At 40.4% G+C, this 22,198-nt stretch overlaps 8 non-coding genes across 8 annotated transcripts; all 8 read right to left on the reverse strand.

The window, feature by feature from the left end:
* Positions 1-1,067: 1,067 nt before the first annotated feature.
* Trnav-cac (transfer RNA valine (anticodon CAC)) lies at positions 1,068-1,140 on the reverse strand. Its single transcript has one exon. It is a non-coding gene; the product is annotated as a tRNA-Val (tRNA).
* Positions 1,141-1,485: 345 nt separating this feature from the next.
* Trnav-cac (transfer RNA valine (anticodon CAC)) lies at positions 1,486-1,558 on the reverse strand. Its single transcript has one exon. It is a non-coding gene; the product is annotated as a tRNA-Val (tRNA).
* A 1,359-nt stretch (positions 1,559-2,917) lies between these two features.
* Trnav-cac (transfer RNA valine (anticodon CAC)) lies at positions 2,918-2,990 on the reverse strand. Its single transcript has one exon. It is a non-coding gene; the product is annotated as a tRNA-Val (tRNA).
* Positions 2,991-3,310: 320 nt separating this feature from the next.
* Trnav-cac (transfer RNA valine (anticodon CAC)) lies at positions 3,311-3,383 on the reverse strand. The gene has a single exon. It is a non-coding gene; the product is annotated as a tRNA-Val (tRNA).
* Positions 3,384-4,044: 661 nt separating this feature from the next.
* Trnav-cac (transfer RNA valine (anticodon CAC)) lies at positions 4,045-4,117 on the reverse strand. The gene has a single exon. It is a non-coding gene; the product is annotated as a tRNA-Val (tRNA).
* Positions 4,118-7,010: 2,893 nt separating this feature from the next.
* Positions 7,011-7,083, reverse strand: Trnav-cac (transfer RNA valine (anticodon CAC)). The gene has a single exon. It is a non-coding gene; the product is annotated as a tRNA-Val (tRNA).
* A 3,409-nt stretch (positions 7,084-10,492) lies between these two features.
* Trnai-gau (transfer RNA isoleucine (anticodon GAU)) lies at positions 10,493-10,566 on the reverse strand. Its single transcript has one exon. It is a non-coding gene; the product is annotated as a tRNA-Ile (tRNA).
* A 3,720-nt stretch (positions 10,567-14,286) lies between these two features.
* On the reverse strand, positions 14,287-14,360 carry Trnai-gau (transfer RNA isoleucine (anticodon GAU)). Its single transcript has one exon. It is a non-coding gene; the product is annotated as a tRNA-Ile (tRNA).
* Positions 14,361-22,198: the final 7,838 nt, after the last annotated feature.

Genomic DNA, 22,198 nt, shown 5'->3' on the forward strand with positions numbered 1-22,198 from the left:
GTAAGAGTGAGAATGAAAGAGAGAGAGAGGCGAACAGAGAGATATTGATAGAAAGAGAGAGAGAGAGAGAGAGAGAGAGAGAGAGAGAGAGAGAGAGAGAGAGAGAGAGAGAGAGAGAGAGAGAGAGAGAGAAAGATGTATGTCAGTGTCAACGCACAGGTAAATGACAGGGGTGCCATGACAGGTAGGTGAGCCAAGCGGAAAGGGAGGGGCGGATCGAGGGTTTTGTGGGCGGCTCCATAATAATCACCTGTCTCACAGGTGTCATAATCAACCGTTGCCTCTCCTCCCTTTCCCTCCCTCCACACACCCTCTCTTTCCCCTTTTCCTCCAATCGTCTCCCCATCTCAACCTCCCCGGGCTTTTTCGGGTTCTATTTTACCCCTTTTCCCACCGGTACCTCTATCGGCCTCGGTTTTTAGGCCACTAACACTTTTAGTAAGAGTACAATTAGCCTATTGGTTGGTGTTCTTTTCACAATGTAAATTAAATGAAGAGAGGATGTGTCTGTCAGTCTGTTGGTCTGTCGGTCGGTCTTTCGGTCTGTGTGTCTGTGTGTCTGTGTGCCTGTCTGTCTGTCTGTCTGTGTGTCTGTGTGCCTGTCTGTCTGTCTGTCTGCGTCTTTCTCTCTTCCCCCTCGTCTCCTAACAATGCAGTAAGTTTGAATTCCTCAAGGTAATGAGTCCAACTTGAAGGAGGAGTCTTTTCTGTTGGAAACACATACACACACACACATACACACGTACGCACGCACACATACACGCACGCACACACACACACGCACACACACACACACACACACACACACACACACACACACACACACACACTCTCTCTCTTTCTTTCTTTTTCTTTTTCTCTCTCTCTATCTCACACACACACTCTCTGTGGACTGACAAAATATACAATCATAAATCATAACTTGTCCAAACGTATAAAAGGAGAAGGGGGGGGGGGATATGTTCACAAAAGACAGGAAGAATGATACGTAAATGCAAACAACGTTCATACAGCGTTATAAAAAACACAATAACACCACACACACACACAAACAACTAAAAAACAGATGGTTCGGCTGGGGATCGAACCCAGGACCTCTCGCGTGTGAGGCGAGCGTGATAACCACTACACTACCGAACCGATATATGAGGTACGCCACCTACTAACACTTATTTCAAAGCGCAGCAAAATAACACGAAAACAAAAAATAAATCATGGTCACTTCCGTATACCACTACTCGCTGACAAAGAGTTCCGAAACTGGTCAAACACAACTTTTCTAATTAGTCCATGCTAAAAGCAAACAGTCCATTGTGAGCATCAGTTGAGCGTCATATGATTTTTTGACAGGGCTCGCAAATAAAATAAATTAAAAAGGGTGGGTGAGGAAACAATAAAATACATTAACGCAGGGCAAAAATAAGTACACATGTATTTAAAATCAAAACGGCGTACACACAGCGTAAAAAAACGAAAAGACAAAAATGGTTCGGCTGGGGATCGAACCCAGGACCTCTCGCGTGTGAGGCGAGCGTGATAACCACTACACTACCGAACCGATATATTGAGTACGCCCACTGAGTTCTATATTACTGGGTGCACCACCAACAAAGAATGTTTTTAATGCGCACGGACATGAAAAAACAAAATTAAACATTCTTGATCACTTCAGTTTACCATTCGCCACGATGTCACAGATTTTTCATACTGGTCCAACCCACGTGATACACCGTTTCTACTCAGTCCATGCCAAAGCAAACATTCAATTGTGAAATTCATGAGTACTTCGACCCAATTGTCTTTATAGTGAACACATAAATTAGGTAAAAACTTATCCCAGAAAGCATTGATTGTGTTCAGTCTCTGCATGACACAGTAAACACAAAGGGGGGTGGGGATGGGGGAGTGGGGTGGGGGGGGGGGGGGTGGGGTGGGGGAATACGTTCAAGATAGACAGAAAGAATGATACGTAGGCCCCTATACAAATCAAAACAGGATTCATACAGCTTAGAAAACACCCACCCACACACAAACAAACAAGTCGCGCAAGGCGAAAATACAACATTTAGTCAAGTAGCTGTCGAACTCACAGAATGAAACTGAACGCAATGCAACGCAGCAAGACCGTATACTCGTAGCATCGTCAGTCCACCGCTCACGGCAAAGGCAGTGAAATTGACAAGAAGAGCGGGGTAGTACTTGCGCTGAGAAGGATAGCACGCTTTTCTGTACCTCTCTTCGTTTTAACTTTCTGAGCGTGTTTTTAATCCAAACATATCATATCTATATGTTTTTGGAATCAGGAACCGACAAGGAATAAGATGAAAGTGTTTTTAAATTGATTTCGAAAATGTAATTTTCATATTAATTTTTATATATTTAATTTTCAGAGCTTGTTTTTAATCCAAATATAACATATTTATATGTTTTTGGAATCAGCAAATGATGGAGCATAAGATGAATGTAAATTTGGATCGTTTTATAAAAAAAATATTTTTTTTACAATTTTCAGTTTTTTAATGACCAAAGTCATTAAGTAATTTTTAAGCCACCCAGCTGAAATGCAATACCGAAGTCCGGGCTTTGTCGAAGATTACGTGACAAAAATTTCAACCAATTTGGTTGAAAAATGAGGGCGTGACAGTGCCGCCTCAACTTTCACGAAAAGCCGGATATGACGTCATCAAAGACATTTATCAAAAAAACGAAAAAAAAACGTATGGGGATTTCATACCCAGGAACTCTCATGTCAAATTTCATAAAGATCGGTCCAGTAGTTTAGTCTGAATCGCTCTACACACACACACAGACAGACACACACACACACGCACGCACATACACCACGACCCTCGTCTCGATTCCCCCCTCTACGTTAAAACATTTAGTCAAAACTTGACTAAATGTAACAAAAAGAAATTGGTTCGGCTGGGGATCGAACCCAGGACCTCTCGCGTGTGAGGCGAGCGTGATGACCACTACACTACCAAACCAATATATATGGTAACCACCCACTAACAATAATTTCAATGCGCAGCCAAATAAGCCAAAAAACAAAGAAGTTCTTGATCACTTCCGTATACCACAACATGCTGACAGAGTTCCAAAACTGGTCTAACACAACTTTCGAATTAATCCATGCCCTAGCAAGCAGTCCATTGTTTTTTTGACAGGACCCACAAGTACAATCATTTAACAATGGTGGGGGTGGAGAAGAAAAAAATACGTTAACGAAAGGCAGAAATAATGATTCTAAAAATAAAAACGGCGTACACACAGAGTAAAAAAACAAAAAACCGAGAAGAGCAATTAATGGTTCGGCTGGGGATCGAACCCAGGACCTCTCGCGTGTGAGGCGAGCGTGATAACCACTACACTACCGAACCGATATGGTTACCACTCACTAACAATAATTTTAATGCGCAAGCCAAATAACCACAAACAAAAAAAGTTCTTGATCACTTCCGTATATACACGCTGACAGATTTCACATACTCAATCAATCAATATGAGGCTTATATCGCGCGTATTCCGTGGGTACAGTTTTAAGCGCAGGGATTTATTTATTTTATTTTATTTTAATTTTATGCAATTTATATCGCGCACATATTCAAGGCGCAGGGATTAATTTATGCCGTGTGAGATGGAATTTTTTTTTACACAATACATCACGCATTCACATCGGCCAGCAGATCGCAGCCATTTCGGCGCAAAGCCTACTTTTCACGGCCTATTATTCCAAGTCATACGGGTATTTTGGTGGACATTTTTATCTATGCCTATACAATTTTGCCAGGAAAGACCCTTTTGTCAATCGTGGGATCTTTAACGTGCACACCCCAATACTGGTCTAACACAACTTTCGAATTAATCCATGGCAAAGCAAACAGTCCATTGTTTTTTTGACAGGACCCACAAGTACAATCATTTAACAATGGTGGCGATGGAGAAGAAAAAAAAACCGTTAATGAAAGGCAGAAATAATGATTCTAGAAATAAAAACGGCGTACACACAGAGTAACAAAAATATGAGAGATGAAAAATCAATGGTTCGGCTGGGGATCGAACCCAGGACCTCTCGCGTGTGAGGCGAGCGTGATAACCACTACACTACCAAACCGTTTTATGGATTTCATCCACTAAGTTCTATATTACTGAGCGCACCACCAAAAAGATTACTTTTAATGCGCAGGTACATGAACATTTGAAAAAGAAAACAAGTCGCGTAAGGCGAAAATACAACATTTAGTCAAGCTGTCGAACTCACAGAATGAAACTGAACACAATGCAATTTTTCAGCAAGACCGTATACTCGTAGCATCTTCAGTCCACCGCTCGTGGCAAAGGCAGTGAAATTGACAAGAAGAACGGGGTATAGTAGTTGCGCTGAGAAGGATAGCATGCTTTTCTGTACCTCTCTTCGTTTTAACTTTCTGAGCGTGTTTTTAATCCAAACATATCATATCTATATGTTTTTGGAATCAGGAACCGACAAGGAATAAGATGAAAGTGTTTTTAAATTGATTTCGAAAATTTAATTTTGATCATAATTTTTAATATTTCTAATTTTCAGAGCTTGTTTTTAATCCAAATATAATATATTTATATGTTTTTGGAATCAGAAAATGATAAAGAATAAGATGAACGTAAATTTGGATCGTTTTATAAAAATTACAATTTTCAGATTTTTAAAGACACAGTAAGCCTCCCGTAAACCATTACAGAGCTCCCCGAGCGTCTACATATAGTACAAGCATACTTCCATTTGAACGCTCACCGAACGGGAACATTCTGGCTGCTTTCTGTCGAGCGTGAGAAATTTTCAAAGAATATATTTTTGTGGACTTGGTCTTCTACAACAATGGCGCCTCGTTTTGGTGCTGGACGGCTGTTATGAATACCGGAATTCACGCCCGGACAGTAAGCCTCCCGTAAACCATCACAGATACTGTCAGGCTTTTACACACAGTACAAATACTCTTCCATTTGAACGCTCACCAAACAGGAACATCCTAGGTGCCCTACGTAAAGAGCGAGCAATTTTTAAAGAATTAATTTTGCAGATTGTCTGGAACACTTTTTGGACCCATCCTGAACTCAGGTCAAACATGAGTTACTTCCCTTCGGGTCTCATTCTATCGATGTAAACTGGCGATAGCCGTGAATCGATGATTATCAAAATGCTTTTAGACCGTGGTGCGTTTTTGCGCAGACCTAACTTTTAAAATCTAAATAATAAATTGACAGCTTGTTACACAAACATTCTTTAATCATAAAAGAATTCTTTTTTCATCAAGACAAGATCAGTACAACTCGAAGTTGTGAAAGTTTGAAAAAAGAAAAGCCCGGAAGCAGGGTCACGCAAGGGTCGTAGCAGACGACGGTTTATGCATATCGCCGTTCCTCTCAACAGTCAAAAGCCATCGCCAGAGTTCTTGTGAACCACAGCCGTTTGTTTCGTGCATAAAAACGTGCTATTGTAAATAAGCTCACATCGAGTCGCATTCAAATGACTAACTGACAACTACATTGTGAAAAAGGGAAACTGGATCACACGGGTTCACGATGGCTCAGGGGTAAGATAAACCACGCAAAAATAAATTCTTTGAAAATTGTTCGCTCTTTACAGAGGGCACCTAGGATGTTCTCAATCGGTGAGTGTTTAAATGAAAGGATGTTTGTACTGTGTGTAAAAGCCTGACCGTATCTGTGATGGTCTACGGGAGGCTTACTGTGCCTTTAATGACCAAAGTCATTAATTAATTTTTAAGCATCCAAGCTGAAATGCAATACCGAAGTCCGGCCTTTGTCAAAGATTGCTTGGCCAAAATGTCAATCAATTTGATTGAAAAATGAGGGTGTGACAGTGCCACCTCAACTTTTACAAAAAGACGGATATGACGTCATCAAATATATTTATCGAAAAAAAGAAAAAAACATCCAGGAATATCATTCCCAGGAACTCTCATGTAAAATTTTATAAAGATCGGTCCAGTAGTTTGGTCTGAATCACTCTACACACACACACGCACAGACAGACAGACAGACAGACACACACACACACATACACCACGACCCTCGTCTCGATTCCCCCTCTATGTTAAAACATTTAGTCAAAACTTGACTAAATCTAAAAAGGCTCTTGATCACTTCAGTATACCATTCACCTCGATGTCACAGATTGTCAATACTGGTCGTGATGCACCGTTTCTAATTAGTCCGTGTCAGAGCAAACAATCAATTGTCTGCATCAGTTGAGCGTAATATGCCTTTTGACAGGGCCCGTGAACGTGATCATTTGCAGCCGATGGATCGAACACGGTGGGAGGACACCTGTTGAACGCGGAGAATCAGTAGCACTGACGTGAGCTATGGATGACGTTTATCAGACGCTGGCAATGACACCTGTTGGACACGGAGCGCAGAACTGATGTCAGTGAGCTGTGGGAGTTGTTCGTAGCATCCAATGACGCTGTGTACTATTCAGGTGGGGGAGGAAATACGTTTAAGAAAGACAGAAAGAATGATACGTATACAAATCAAAACAGGGTTCATACAGCTTAAAAAACACACACCCACAAAAAACACACAAAAAAAGGATCGGCTGGGGGTCGAACCCAGAACCTCTCGCGAGTGAGGCGAGCATGATAACCACTTCACTACCGAACTGATATATATGGTAACCACCCACTAACAATAATTCCAATGCGCAGCCAACCCCCCCCCCCCCCCCCCCCACAAAAAGAAAAAAAAAGAAAAAAAAAAGAAGTTCTTGATCACTTCCATACATGTACCACTACACGCTGACAGATTTCCAAAACTGGTCTTACTCAACGTTCGAATTAATCCATGCCAAAGCAAACAGTCCATTATTTTTTGACAGGACCCACAAGTACAATCATTTTTAAAATGGTGGGGAGGAGAAGGAAAAAAATACGCTAACAAAAGGCAAAAATAGTTATTCTCAAAATAAAAACGGAGAAGTAAAAAAAGAAAAAGAGGAGAGCAATTAATGGTTCGGCTGGGGATCGAACCCAGGACCTCTCGCGTGTGAGGCGAGCGTGATAACCACTACACTACCGAACCGATATATTGTGCACACCCACTAGGTTCTATATTACTGAGCGCACCACCAAAAAGATTACTTTTAATGCGCAGGTACATGAACACTTGAAAAAAGAAAAAAGGCTCTTGATCACTTCAGTATACCATTCATCTCGATGTCACAGATTGTCCATACTGGTCGTGATGCACCGTTTCTAATTAGTCCGTGTAACAGCAAACAATCAATTGTCTGCATCAGTTGAGCGTGATATGCCTTTTGACAGGGCCCGTGAACGGGATGATTAGCAGCCGATGGACCGAACACGGTGGGAGGACACCTGTTGAACGCGGAGAATCAGTAGCACTGACGTGAGCTATGGATGACGTTTATCAGACGCTGGCAATGACACCTGTTGGACACGGAGCGCAGAACTGACGTGAGCTATGGATGTTGTGCGGCTTAGCGTCCAATGACGCTGTGTACTATTCACAGAAAAATAAAAGACTGTGAGAAAAAGTTATACGAAGACCGAACCGACCCCACCAGTCCTATTTTCTCATGAGTTTGTGGTATGGTCACTAATTTAGCATATTGTCGTGCGATGTACAGCAAGATAAACTGGAAACATAATTATCAAACCCCTCGTTTATTTCGCTCCTTCCTTGGCTTCAGGTCTGGAATCCTGTACGCAAATGAATGAAATCGTGCTCTGTTTTGCACATTATTGTGTCTATTGTTGGCAGCAGCGCGACCACCACCATCAACAAGAACACTATTCCTTTACTGATACTATAGTACTACTACTACTACTACTACTGCTACTATACTATACTATACTACCACTACTACTACTACTACTACTACTACTACTACTACTACTACTACTACTACTACTACTACTACTATTACCACCAGCCACCACCACAAAACAATTCATTCCAAAGCAAGCAGTCAATTGACGCAGCAGTTGAGCATGATATGCCTTTTGACAGGGAGCGTAAAAGCTGCCAGTGGAGCCAACATGGTGGACATGACACCTGGTGGACGCACAGGGCAGCACAATAATGAGCTCGTCTGGTGACACTTTGTACACTGCTAAAAGAAAAGAAGGTCAATGATATTTTTTGAGGGATGTAGTTACAGTGTAAAGCGTTCCGGTAAGAAACACTATATGTAGACCTATAAACCAGTTGTTTTTTCTACTCAAAAATGGGCTCAGGTGTTCTGTCGAAACGATTACGACCTAGATCATTTTTGGTGGGTTTTCTGCAGTTGATGTAACATAATTCAAACAATATACAGAGCAGTCTCTTCAAAATACGCCTTATGTCATGATGGAAAATTCCAGGTTCTAAATACGTGCCGATTTACAGGGAGAAAAAAAACACCAACAACATGAAAATGGATATTGTAACGGTTTTCCGTAAAATTTGAGATCGCCTTTGACTTCACAGAAACAAGAGAAGTGGCTCCTACTCTTCCTCCTCCTGCTCCTCCTCCTCCTCCTCCTGCTCCACCTACTACTACTACTGCCATTACTGCTACTACTACTACCACCACCCCTACAGCCACTCCCCAAGCCAATGCTCTTACGCCAAACAAAATATATGTTGGTTTAGGGTAACCCGACCGACCCTAATTTCCCCCGCCGACCCTAAAACATGTCTTTCATTTCTAAAAAAACAAAAATCAACTTTTGGCACATTTTTCGAACCATACGGAGACTAAGGGAAGTAACCTCCTTTAAACTCGACTTAATCATTCTGTACACACAAAAAAGAAGAAAAAAAAAAAGAAGAAAAAAAAGGCCGACCTACAGAAACAACCTATATTTTTGTTTGGCCTTATTACAATAGACTCAACAGCAGTTTAATACTAACATAAAGCATACACCTGAGGGAGGGGTGAAAGGAAGCGGGGGGGGGGGGGGGGGGCATACATATATAATTATCTATCCCGAAGTATCCCTGGCTGTCAAGACTGAAGCGTCACCAACGTCCAGACCCAGACTCCTGCCACGACTTTCCTGTTTTCGGCTGCTATGCTATGCTAACTTACAGGAACTAGTGCCTTGACATAGGACAAGAGACTGATACATGGTGGGGGAGGGGTTGAGGGGGGTGAAGAGTCGGAGGATTTGGTTGGTTAGTTAGTTGGTCAGTGTTGGTTTTTTTTATACACGTCCCTTCAGTCTATTTGTTGGCTGTTGAGGACCGATTTAAGTTTGTTTCCTTTCTCAGTTTACGTTGGGGTCTCCGTGTTTCAAATTATTTACATTTTGGTCTATCACATTTAAAAACCAAGAAGGTTTTAAAAAGCTTGTAATTACTTTAAATCTTGTTTAAAAAAAAATCTCGAACTTTTCAAGTTTAGGAAATGACAAATCTTGTCCGGCAGAACGTTTCGGAGGAAGAAAAAGAGAAGGGGTGTGTGTGTGTGTGTGTGTGTGTGTGTGTGGGGGGGGGGGTTACTGAAGCTAGCGGGGAGTTGTAATGATTTACTAATTGAAAATGGCTTGACAATTCCAGGGTTTGGGTGGGGCGGGAAGGGGTGATGAGAGAACGGATGATGGGAGGAGTTATAGAGAGATCCCTTCTTTATTTGGTGTTTAACGTCGTTTTCAACCACGAAGGTTATATCGCGAAGGGGAAAGGGGGGAGATGGGATAGAGCCATTTGTCAATTGTTTCTTGTTCACAAAAGCACTAATCAAAAATTTGCTCTGGCAGGGACTTGCAACGTAGTACAATGTATTACCTTACTGGGAGAATGCAAGTTTCCAGTACAAAGGACTTACCATTTCTTACATACTGCTTGACTAAAATCTTTTAAACACAAATTGACCATATTCTATACAAGAAACACTTAACAAGGGTAAAAAGAGAAACAGAATCCGTTAGTCGCCTCTTACGACATGCTGGGGAGCATCGGGTAAATTCTTCCCCATAACCCGCGGGGGGTTTATAGAGAGATGAGGGGGGGGGGGGGGGGGGGTCCTGAAGCTAGCGGGATATCATAATAATTTACTCAGTGGGAATGGCGTGAAAAATCAGACTAACAGACGAATACAAGACGAAATGTGTTGGTCAGCAAATCTGTTGGCTGACACGAGAGGGAATAAAAGAGGAAATGAGAAAGACAGAACCTTTATAAAGAAATAATGGTTTTGGTGTGGCGGTCTTGACTGGAGAGAGAAGGTTGAAGAAATGATCCGAGGAAACTCGAGCACACGAGTGTATGCAGACAGCGACGACAAACACACGGACCGAATAACGTGGAGACAGGCAGACACGATAACACACAAAAATGCATAAACACACAAACATGCTGAATTGCGTATAAAAGAAGGAATGTAGATTAGTACAGTCATTCGCAATAAGACATTCGCAATTTAACAAAACAGAAAAGAGACAAAGAATAGTAATACAGTAAAAAGACACAAAAATATCAGTGGCCCACATGGGGGTCGAACCCACGACCTCCGCGTTATCAGCACGGCGCTCTAACCAACTTAGCTAATGGGCCCACACGCTAGAGTTGGCAGGTTTGTGAAGGACATACACACATCCAAAAAAATAGTTTTTCAGTACTGGCGTTGTGCGTCCGCCCCTCCCTCAGTGTTTGTTTTTGATTCAACTGACAAAAATGGTTTTTTTCATCAGACACTGACAATTAAGTTCTGTAAGGCGCATCACAGGTAAACACATTTTGTTTTGTGTAGCTTGGTTTGCAGTCTCAACAGATTTTGTTTGCAAAGTTTTACGAAATCCCTAAGGTCTAATTTAACAAGACCGCTATACGGTTATGATTAATACATCAATGGCGAGGCATTAATACACTCGTGTTTGCTTTTATTATCGGCCGGTGTGCTATTGCGGTAATCTGAGAGCTTAGGGCGGGCTTTAACCCAAACGATTTCTGTACCTGAAATGAATATTCGACGATAATACTATGCGAAAATGTTTGCGTCTGATGCAATATTAGGTACAAATAATACTATGCGAAAATGTTTGCGTCTGATGCAATATTAGGTACAAACCTTGCGGTGTGATTCAAATTTGGTGTAAAGAGCTACATCCCTTCCCATGTAAACAATTCGACTGATTATATCTCAGATGTGATCAAGTTTTTAAAGAGGACAAGACCAAACTTTCTCCACTTGGATATATACCAACAATCAACAACCACATGACTAACCTCAGCTTAATTAGTTTGTACGACAATGTAAATGACATTTTTGCTGCTGCAGAAGCATTGATCTAGCAAGTCTGTGAAAGTCTCTCATCGTCTCTCTGACCCCCCCCCCCAACCGCCTCCTCCCCCGGGATCTCCCCGATATTGCAGTCCTTCCCGTCCTCTGTCACATCCTCTAATTCTGTTGCTGCATTTTTTCCTCTTTTTTGTGTGTGTGTGTGTAAAAATTGTATCTTGTCTGTCTTGCGTTCTCATAAGGGTATAAGTGATTCTATGACCTTGACATAACGTGAAATAACAATTCCTATCTAGATGTACATATCTATAACCATACTTAATATAAGCTTAGCTTGTTGTGTGGCCACAAATGTTTATATCGTATATACATGCCACCCTGTATTTCATTAATAAAATCTTGTTTAAACCAATCAACAGCCGGAGTGTTCTCTGTGCATAGTGTGAACTTTAGGACGAACTGATTTTTTGAACGGACAAAAGTGGCAATCTTTGAATATTATTCATACAACATATTCTTACTATGCAATAGAAGCAGTCAAGATTTTAATTATTGGATTACATATGTATCCAAGTGGTTCAAGTGGTGGGATTGACTTTAACCCATGTTAATTAACTGTATGGCCATACCTGAGATGGTAAGCCGTACTGTTTTCTGCACAAGGGCGGTGCCTTTAACCCGAAACGCGTTCTACATCTGTCTGAAAAGAATATTCAGCCACAGCACTGCATCGCGATTATTTGTGTCTGATGCAATATTAGGAAATGTGACGTTCGCGGGGTTAATGTTCTGTATAATAGATAAGGCGATATGTGATACAGATTGTGATCTACAGTACAGCGCAGCTCCCTCCGGCTCCCGCCCTGTTATACCACCTCCACAAATCTGAAAAATCAGGTCTCAAAGAAGGAAGGAGTCTCCAAAAGGAGGTATTTGTGCATACAGTGGCTGTACACAGAATATGCAAACTACTGTGTGTATAAATAAATAAACAAATAAATACATCCATTCATAAATGAGTGAATAAATAAATAAATAAATAAATAAATAACCGAATAGAACAAACTCCTGAAAGGGGGACCTCTCAACTCGGAATGGGGTTGGGGAGAGGGGTTAGAGGAGGGGTGGGGGGGGGAGGGAGGTGGGGGGGGGGGGGGTCTTAAAAGGGGCCGTCTTCCAGTGTACACTTAAACAAAATAGCGATAGGTTTGAGATGAATAGTAAGATGAAGACTGAGAATGAAAAACTGGGTCGAAACTACCAGGTTGCCGTAATATGTGTGGTCAGGAGATTTCATGGTATGTGATTGCTGACAAATATAACCCAGACTGTGCCTTGATTGACGCCACGAGCGTGACGAATAACGCAATGAGCAAGATAAGCATCTTAATGGCTCGTGCCATGCTGTTATATAAAGTCTTATATCGCGCGCGTATCTCCAGACTCGGACTCAAGGCGCAGGGATCTATTTATGCCGTGTGAGATGGATTTTTGTACACAATACATCACGCATTCACATCGACCAGCAGATCGCAGCCATTTCGGCGCATATCCTACTTTTCACGGCCTATTATTCCAAGTCACACGTGTATTTTGGTGGACATTTTTTTATCTATGCCTATACAATTTTGCCAGGAAAGACCCTTTTGTCAATCGTGGGATCTTTAACGTGCACACCCAAATGTAGTGTACACGAAGGGACCTCGGTTTTTCGTCTCATCCGAAAGACTAGCACTTGAACCCACCACCTAGGTTAGGAAAGGGGGGAGAAAATTGCTGACGCCCTGACCCAGGATCGAACTCGCAACCTCTCGCTTCCGAGCGCAAGTGCGTTACCACTCGGCCACCCAGTCTTCTGAATAGAGAAGACGGTGACACACTCTAGGTACGTCATCACTTGGTCAAATTTGATAAAATGTTTAAAAAAACCAAAACAAAAACAACAACAACAACAAAACAAACAATTAGTTGAATGACGCCCTTCCCGGATTGGGTCTCATTTTTGATTTTTCTCTTTGTTTGTTTGTTTGTTTGTTTGTTCTGTCTTTTCCTGTGGCCCTCACCCACTCCCCCCAGCACAACTTCTTCTTGTCTATTCGTCCATTTCTTCTTTTTCTTTCTGTTGTCTTTTTTTCTTTATTTCTTTATCTCCCGAGTTTTCTTTTGTTTTCTTATTTTATTGCGTTTTGTCCTCTTCTTTCGTTATTTCTTTCTGACTCTTTGTCTTTCTTCCTTTCTTTGTTTCTTTCGTTCTTGTGGATGCACTCTCTCTCTCTCTTTCTCTCTCTCTCTCTCTCTCTCTCTCTCTCTCTCTCTCTCTCTCTTTCTCTATTTACATAAGTAATACTCCATTTTGTGTGTTGTTGTTGTTGTTGTTGTTGTTGTTGTTGTTGTTGTTGTTGTTGTTGTTGTTGTTGAAGTACTACTTTTGTTCTCGTTATTCTTGTTATTGTTGTTTTGATTGTTTTGAATTAAAGAATTTACAATATCGTCCGCCAATTCATTATTTTGTCTCTAAGAGCACATGTATAAGTTTATCTTGTGCTCCTTCGTTAAAGGCATACTAACGCACTCCCGTGTTTACAAAGTGTAGTTTGCCCACAATCGATGTCAAACGCACCATAAGGCCATATAATGACGATACGTCACCATGCGCGGACCATAATACATGCATTACAGCTTGTTCTAGCCTCTGAAAAAGTGAGGATGTCAACAAAGCCGCGGTGTTCTCTCCCTTGCATCAACGTTACATGTGTTGCCAAATCTATAAATAGGACGATCCAGATCAAAATGAAAATTCAAATATCTCAACATTTAAGGGGTCCTAGACCACAATATTTTGCAGGGAACTTAATTTAGTCTGTCTCCAGCTGTTGGTAAAGCAATTAGCGTGTATAGTCATCGAGTACATATGGCTTTAAACATTTTTTTTTTCATGGCTTTGTAAATTTGTATTTGAAAATAAAACACTGTTTAAACCAAACCAAGACAACACAAATGACAGCAAAAGAAACAGATTTAAAAAAACAATGTTGTGGCCCACATGGGGGTCGAACCCACGACCTCCGCGTTATCAGCACGGCGCTCTAACCAACTGAGCTAATGGGCCAACACGTTCGATGGAAGCACAATACAGCTATTCAAAGTACAACCAAGTCCCATTCGTTAGTTCTTTAATCCCTGCTAAAGGACTGCCGGTCTCTTTAGTATTTCCAGTAAATCGGAACAGACGACAACTGCACAATCAGGAGCGATCGTGATAAAGAGACTAAATGAACAAACAAGAACTTGATGTTCTCAAATACATGTATTGATAAAAACTGACCACTTTCGACCGTCACTATATTTTGTGGTGGTTTTTGTCTTCTCCACAAAGCATATTTCAATGAAAAAAAGACATGTTTTTCTTTGTCACATTAATTTTACTGATATATATGGAGACAGTCAGCAACAACAAACACTTCATAATTACAAACAAACAAACAACAACATTGAAAACAAATTGACCACCCCCCGTCCCACCCACCCCCTCCCCTACCCCCCCCCCCCCATCCCCGTGCCACCATCTTTCAGCTTTTCATCAACTCACATCTGATCTCCCCCCTCCCCTCCCCCTCCCCCGCCCTTCACGCGCACAAGCAAAAAGCCTTTCCCAGCAGGGCGCCTGCAGCTGCAGTGTTTCATCATGATCATAATGACGCAGCTCTTAGAAGATCCGTCCACCTGTGACGACACCAACCGAGAGCCAGACCCTGATGACGTCATCACTGGCACTCGTCACACTGGCAACCGGCCGCTAGCACCTAGGTGTGAAACGTGCTGCAGCATAGATATGGCGGCAAGGGTAGAGGAAAGTGTGAGTTAAGAAGGATTCACACCGGGGTGTGATAAGGGTGGAAGCTAGCAGGCGGGTGCGGCGGGGATGGTGGTGGTGGCGTTAGGGCGGGTGGATGGTGGTGGTGGCGTTAGGGCGGGTGGATGGTCCGCTGAATGAACAAAATTGTTTTGTTAAGAACATTATTTTCTTTTTCCAGTGATTCTTTTGAGTTACAAACCATCCGTGAAATTGTGTAATCGTACGCGCAGGGATTAAAGATTGACTGGGGCTTTCCTGTACCATAAAGCTCCGTATTGTGCTGCTTATGACCGTGTGGGCCCGTTAGCTCAGTTGGTTAGAGCGCCGTGCTGATAACGCGGAGGTCGTGGGTTCGACATGTTGGCCACTGCGTGGTTTTTTTTAAGTATCGGTTTCTTTTAATAATAGATGTTCTCACAGGCAAATCATCATCTATCTATCTATATGAGCCTTTGCCAAAAGGTGCCATTTCGGACCCATGTATTTTTGGAAAGCAAGTGTAATTAACTGGATTACCCCAACATGTTTACATGTATTGTGCTTTGAAAAAGGGAGTTTGATGAATGCTTTTTTTTAATGTTTTGAAGCCTGTTGTTGTTGTGAATGTTAAATAAAAAATAAAATGTTTCAAACATACACCAGAAACGGCCCCGAAAAATTTTGGACATTTTGGTGTCCTCGGGAAATTTTCGATTTTTCATGGTCTGCATCACTTTATCGGTTTTAATCAGCGTATTTCATACAGTCTAAGCATGCAACTCTTAGTAGAATGTGCAACAATCGTAATTAGAACCAGAATTTACCGAAAACCTCGCCCAGTAAATACCCGGTTATTTTCGAAGGCCTCATGTCCGCAGACCAACTTGTTTACAGATTCGATTTTCGCCGGTCTTGATGCTTTGAATGGCCGCCATTTTGGATGAAAACGATAGTTTCGTGTTCGAGGAAATAAAAGCAGTGTGTTGCATTTGAGTCAGAATTTGCGAAGTTATTGTATCTAGCAGCTAAAAAGAATCGATGGAGTTTAATGTCCGAAAGTAACGTTTGACACATTTTGTTATTTTTGCAATTTTCACAAAGAAATTTCGCGAGTATTTTATACAAAAGCGTGGAAACCACTAGCTTTGCTTCTTTGGCGTTTCCGGTCACCGATTCGATTGAAATCATGGAGACGACGAGCCGTAAAGTTGAGAAAATATTGTACTGTCTGTTCAGGGTAAGGTGTAGATCTATACGTAACGTTTGACACTTTGTAGATCTAATGTTTGACACTTGCCCATAATTCTTCTCCCGACGAATTGAATTAGCTTATATTATCCCATGACCTGCCTCTTTATCTCTGTTAGCTGAGGAGGTGATTATTCTGAATATTCCATCACAACCATATGGATATCCTATGGATATCCCATCACAACCGAGTTTCGATCTCAACTGTCATTGGTCATTGTCTTTGATTTCAGAGTACAATTGAATAATTTATGGAGGTCATCTGCATATTCAGAGTTTACAGATGGACTACTTTTTACAATTAGTCAAGTTTTGACTAAATGTTTTAACGTATAGGGGGGAATCGAGACGAGGGTCGTGGTGTGTGCGTGTGTGTGTGTGTGTGTGTGTGTGTGTGTGTGTGTGTAGAGCGATTCAGACTAAACTACTGGACCGATCTTTATGAAATTTGACTTGATAGTTCCTGGGTATGATATCCCCAGACTTTTTTTCTTCATTTTTTCTTATAAATGTCTTTGATGACGTCATATCCGGCTTTTCGTGAAAGTTGAGGCGGCACTGTCACGCTCTCATTTTTCAACCAAATTGGTTGAAATTTTGGTCAAGTAATATTCGACGAAGCCCGGACTTCGGTATTGCATTTCAGCGTGGTGGCTTAAAAATTAATTTATGACTTTGGTCATTAAAACTCTGAAAATTGTAAAAAAAAAAAAAGTTTTTATAAAACGATACACATTTACGTTCATCTTATTCTCCATTATTTTCTGATTCCAAAAACATATAAATATGTTATATTTGGATTAAAAACAAGCTCAGAAAATTAAAAATATAAAAATTATTATCAAAATTAAATTTTCGAAATCAATTTAAAAACACTTTCATCTTATTCCTTGTCGGTTCCTGAAGAGAGAGAGAGATAGAGAGAGAGAGAGAGAGATAGAGAGAGAGAGAGAGAGAGAGAGAGAGAGAGAGAGAGAGAGAGAGAGAGAGAGAGAGAGAGAAAGAAAGAAAGAAAGAAAGAAAGAAAGAAAGAAAGAAAGAGAGAGAGAGAGAGAGTGAGAGAGAGAAAGAGAGAGAGAAAGAGAGAATGAGAGAGAGAGAGAGAGTTTGTTTGTTTGTTTGCTTAACGCCCAGCCGACCACGAAGGGCGGCCACACACACACACACACACACACACACACACACACACACACACACACACACACACACACACACACACACACACACACACACACAAAACCCGACCGACTGAATATGTAAGTGATCCACGTGTGAAAACCAAAACATAACAGCGCGATGACAGCCAACATTTCTATCCCCGACTGACAAACAGTAACACTGCATGCAAACTGACTTGGGTCAACGATCAAACCAGCACGGCCCGAACTGAATTTGTTGCGCTGCCATTATCGTGCGCAATTCTGGTAAAAATATAAACCCGGTATGCCGAATTGAGTATAACGAAAGTCGATGTCATATACATGATACACAAGGATATTTTAAAATGACTTTCAAAATGTAAAAGCAGATAGCAGACCTTTTTATAAGCAATTTGAATGACTGAATGTCTACATACAAGTCGAATGACGCCGTCCATTATGCTGACAAATGGGAACTAGCTATGCGCATGAATTCATTGACATGAATTTCGACTGCGGAGGCTTTTGGCAAGCTGAAAACAGGCACGGGCAGGTTTTAGTGGAAAAAGTAAGTGTTTTTAATGAAAACGTCGGAGTAATGGGATAAATAGCTTACACACTCCCAGTTCTGATTATCTTGCATATTGTGTAACCTATATACAACTGCTTGCTACTTTTGGAGGCAAATTTGATTGAAGAAAAATTCGATCCTCTGTTTTTGTTAATATCCGTGTTACGATTCAGGAGGATACGTTACGGTTCATATCCGTGCAACGATTTAGGAGGAGACATTTATGTCCTTGTAAATATTGTAGCCAAAGCTGAAAAAATGCTTTTGGGTTAGCAGGGGGAAGGAATATTTTCATGAGATTGTTTTAACACCACCCCCCCCCCCTCCCCAACATAAAAAAAAATCAAATTTTTTTTTTTTTAAATTTGGATTTTGCTAGGATTTTACGTACAACTAATTAAAAAAATTCGATTTGATTGAGAACCTTGTTCCAGATGTACATAGACATTAGGTTAAAACTGTATTCTAAATGTCTGTTTGAATATTGTAGTTATTTTTGACATTTTCATTGATTTCATGTCCACTGACTCCATGTAACACGTGACAGGTAGAACGCAGATTTGACCTGTTTTGAACATGATGTTACTTTTTTTGTGGTGCTTTGATGTTCCATAATTACCTAATCTTCAAAATATGAATGTATCCTAAAGGTCTATTTAATATCACAGTTGTCATTTATAACATTTTGAATAATTTCATGTCCACTCACACAGTGTAACATGTGACACGTAGAATGCTGTTATGACTTGCTTTTAACATGTTTTGCTATTGTTTCTGTTTTCATATTCCATAAATAACCTAATCTTTAGATTGTAAATGAAAAGTTAGTGTATGTATAACATTCTGGTTGTTATTTCAAATATTATGAATATTTTCATGTCCATCAATATTTTTGTAACACGTGACACCTACAACAACATGTTTAACTAGTTTGAGCAAACTGTAACAACTTTTAGGGATATTTTTAACATGTGTCAGTGTTTCTGTTGAAGTGTTATATTTTATTTTAGGGTTTATACTTTTTGTGGTTACTTAGCAGAAAGTATCAGTTTTGACTTTTATGATGTTTGAGCGTTTTGCGACATTACGTGACACTGCATTCAAGATTTGGCTCCAAATGTACTTTTAAAGACTGATAATGCTTCTGCAGGGTCTGTTTACTAGAAATAAATCATTACCAGTTGTATGAAATGATATTAATGGCTTCTGTGGTCAGTTTTGTTGCACATGTGGCTTTTCTCAAAATTGGCGTTTTATGGCATATTATCAAACCGTACACATTTCCCAAATGCACAAACCATTCTTTTATTACACAAATGTGTTCATCAAAGACTAATGTATCACTTAAAACACCAAAAAAAATCAACTGAAAAGGTTTAGTTTGTCACAAATGTCCAAGCACCCCCCCAGCACCTTTTGGCAAAGCCTCATATATATATGGCCAGGAATCTGTCAGTGTGTCCAAAAAGTGTTACACAAACACCATTTTTTAGACTTGCTTTATCATATTAATGTTGTTATGGGTAAGAAAGGAGATGTGGTTTTTAGCAGAATAAAACTGTTTTTATTGGTATGGGCCACCTGGGGCAGTTAAAAACCCGTTATAAACCGTTATTTTCTAATTTTTCACCGATCTTTATGAAATGTTGTGGTTAGGTTGGATGTCCCTAACCGAATTTCAACAAGAATAAAAAGTTGATTTTTGGCAGTTAAAAAACCGTTAAATCCCGTTTTTTCACCAATCTTTATGAAATTTTGTGAGTAGGTCCGTTGTCCATAACTGAGTTTCAATACGTACTTTTCAGAAGAAAAACAAGCTTTTGTCAGTTATAAACCGTTATTTTAAAATTTTTCACCGATCTTTATGAAATGTGAATTTCAACAAGAATAAAAAGTAAAATTTTGGCAGTTAAAAAAACGTTAAATCCCGTTTTTTCAGGAATCTGTCAGTGTGTCCAAAAAGTGTTACACAAACACCATTTTTTAGACTTGCTTTATCTTATTAATGTTGTTGTGGGTAAGAAAGTAGATGTGGTTTTTAGCAGAATAAAACTGTTTTTATTGGTATGGGCCACCTGGGGGGGGGGGGGGGGGGGGGGGTCAGTATAGTGTCTTGAGCACTTAAGGGGAGGTTCTAGCATGGGTGAAAGCGATTTTTCCAAAAAAAATGTGATTTTGGGTTTCTTGCAATAATGGGTAGATAAAACATTGTATAGTATTGTGGTGGAAGAAATTTCACCAAATCATTAAACTGTTAAAATGACAGTTTAACCGCCAAAAAACACTCTGCTCCTTGTTTCTTGGTCCCTAATCGTCGGATTTACACCAACATTGGCACAGTGATCCATTGTCCCTAACTGATCTCCAATACAAACTTTTCAAAAAGAAAAAGTTAATTATTGGCAGTTAAAAATAACTTTATAAACCGTTATTTTCTAATTTTTCACCGATCTTTATAAAATGTTGTGGTTAGGTTGGTTGTCCCTAATTGAATTTTAACAAGAATAAAAAGTTGATTTTTGGCAGTTAAAAAACCGTTAAATCCCGTTTTTTCACCAATCTTTATGAAATTTGGTGAGTAGGTCCGTTGTCCATAACTGAGTTTCAATACGTACTTTTCAGAAGAAAACCAAGCTTTTGTCAGTTATAAACCGTTATTTTCTAATTTTTCACCGATCTTTATGAAATGTTGTGAATTTCAACAAGAATAAAAAGTAAAATTTTGGCAGTTAAAAAAACGTTAAATCCCGTAAGATTTACTTTATTCATATGTTTGTGTGTGTTCGTTTGTAAGAGCAGTGAGTGATAATAGCATGACGTTAGGCTTTTTGAGCTAGCATCGTGGCTTACGGGCTTTGGACGAGGATGTCAATGACACAACCAGGAAATCCCAACAAAGTGTCTGTGCATCAGTCATTCCTGTCCCTTTTCTAAGTTACACACACACACACACACACACACACACACACACACACACACACACACACACACACACACACACACACACACACACACACACACACACACACTGAAAAAAACATATGCAAGCATCAACATTTCAACGAGACAAACCCAATGCTGGTGTGTCGAAGGAGACAGCCACAGCGGGCTTGTTCGAATCAAAGTATCACACCATATCTTCAGCGTATTACCAATACCTGTCCCAATATAGACCAGTTGGTCTAAGAGGACGTTAAACCCTAATAGTCAGTCAGTCAGTCTCTCTCTCTCTCTCTCTCTCTCTCTCTCTCTCTCTATTCCTGTCACCGCCCTCAATCTGTGCCTTGTACAATGATCTGGTAATTTTATTTAAGTTTATTTTATTTAATTAATTTTATTTAAGTTTCTACCTTGTGTTTTGTGTTGAAAAATAAATACATACTCCAGAATTGACAAAAAGTGTCTTGTACATTTTACGTGTTCTTTGTAAAATATTGCCCCAGCCCCTCCACCTGTGAAGAAAGTACACCTGTCTAATAGGGACACCATTACCATACCTCAAGGGTGTCCTTAAAAGAGACAGGTTTTACTGTACTGCCGAACAACACTTTTCTTCCAAGTTCCATTGTAACGAAACACTTGCCTGGAATTGTATACACTTAAATACCAGCCCACAGATGAAATGGAGCCACAACCCCAAACCAAATATAATATCCCATCTAAAAAAAAAGTCACATCCCCAAACGCAAGATAATTAACACTAACTGCCGGATGCAAATTGAAACATATTTTTTTCATTAGTTTTAATTATATTTTGCCTGAGGAAAACAAAACAGCCTGAAATGGTCTGGGTGGTCGAGTGGTAACGCACTTGCGCTCGGAAGCGAGAGGTTGCGAGTTCGAACCTGGGTCAGGGCGTTAGCAATTTTCTCCCCCCTTTCCTAACCTAGGTGGTGGTTTCAAGTGCTAGTCTTTCGGATGAGACGAAAAACCGAGGTCCCTTCGTGTACACTACATTGGGGTGTGCACGTTAAAGATCCCATGATTGACAAAAGGGTCTTTCCTGGCAAAATTGTATAGGCATAGATAAAAAATGTCCACCAAATACCCGTTTGACTTGGAATAATAGGCCGCGAAAAGTAAATATTCGCCGTAATGGCTTGAGGTTTACTGGCCGATGTGAATGCGTTATATATTGTGTGTAAAAAATGTCT

This window comes from Littorina saxatilis, linkage group LG3 (genome assembly GCF_037325665.1).
Source record: "Littorina saxatilis isolate snail1 linkage group LG3, US_GU_Lsax_2.0, whole genome shotgun sequence".
Lineage (NCBI taxonomy): Eukaryota > Metazoa > Mollusca > Gastropoda > Littorinimorpha > Littorinidae > Littorina > Littorina saxatilis.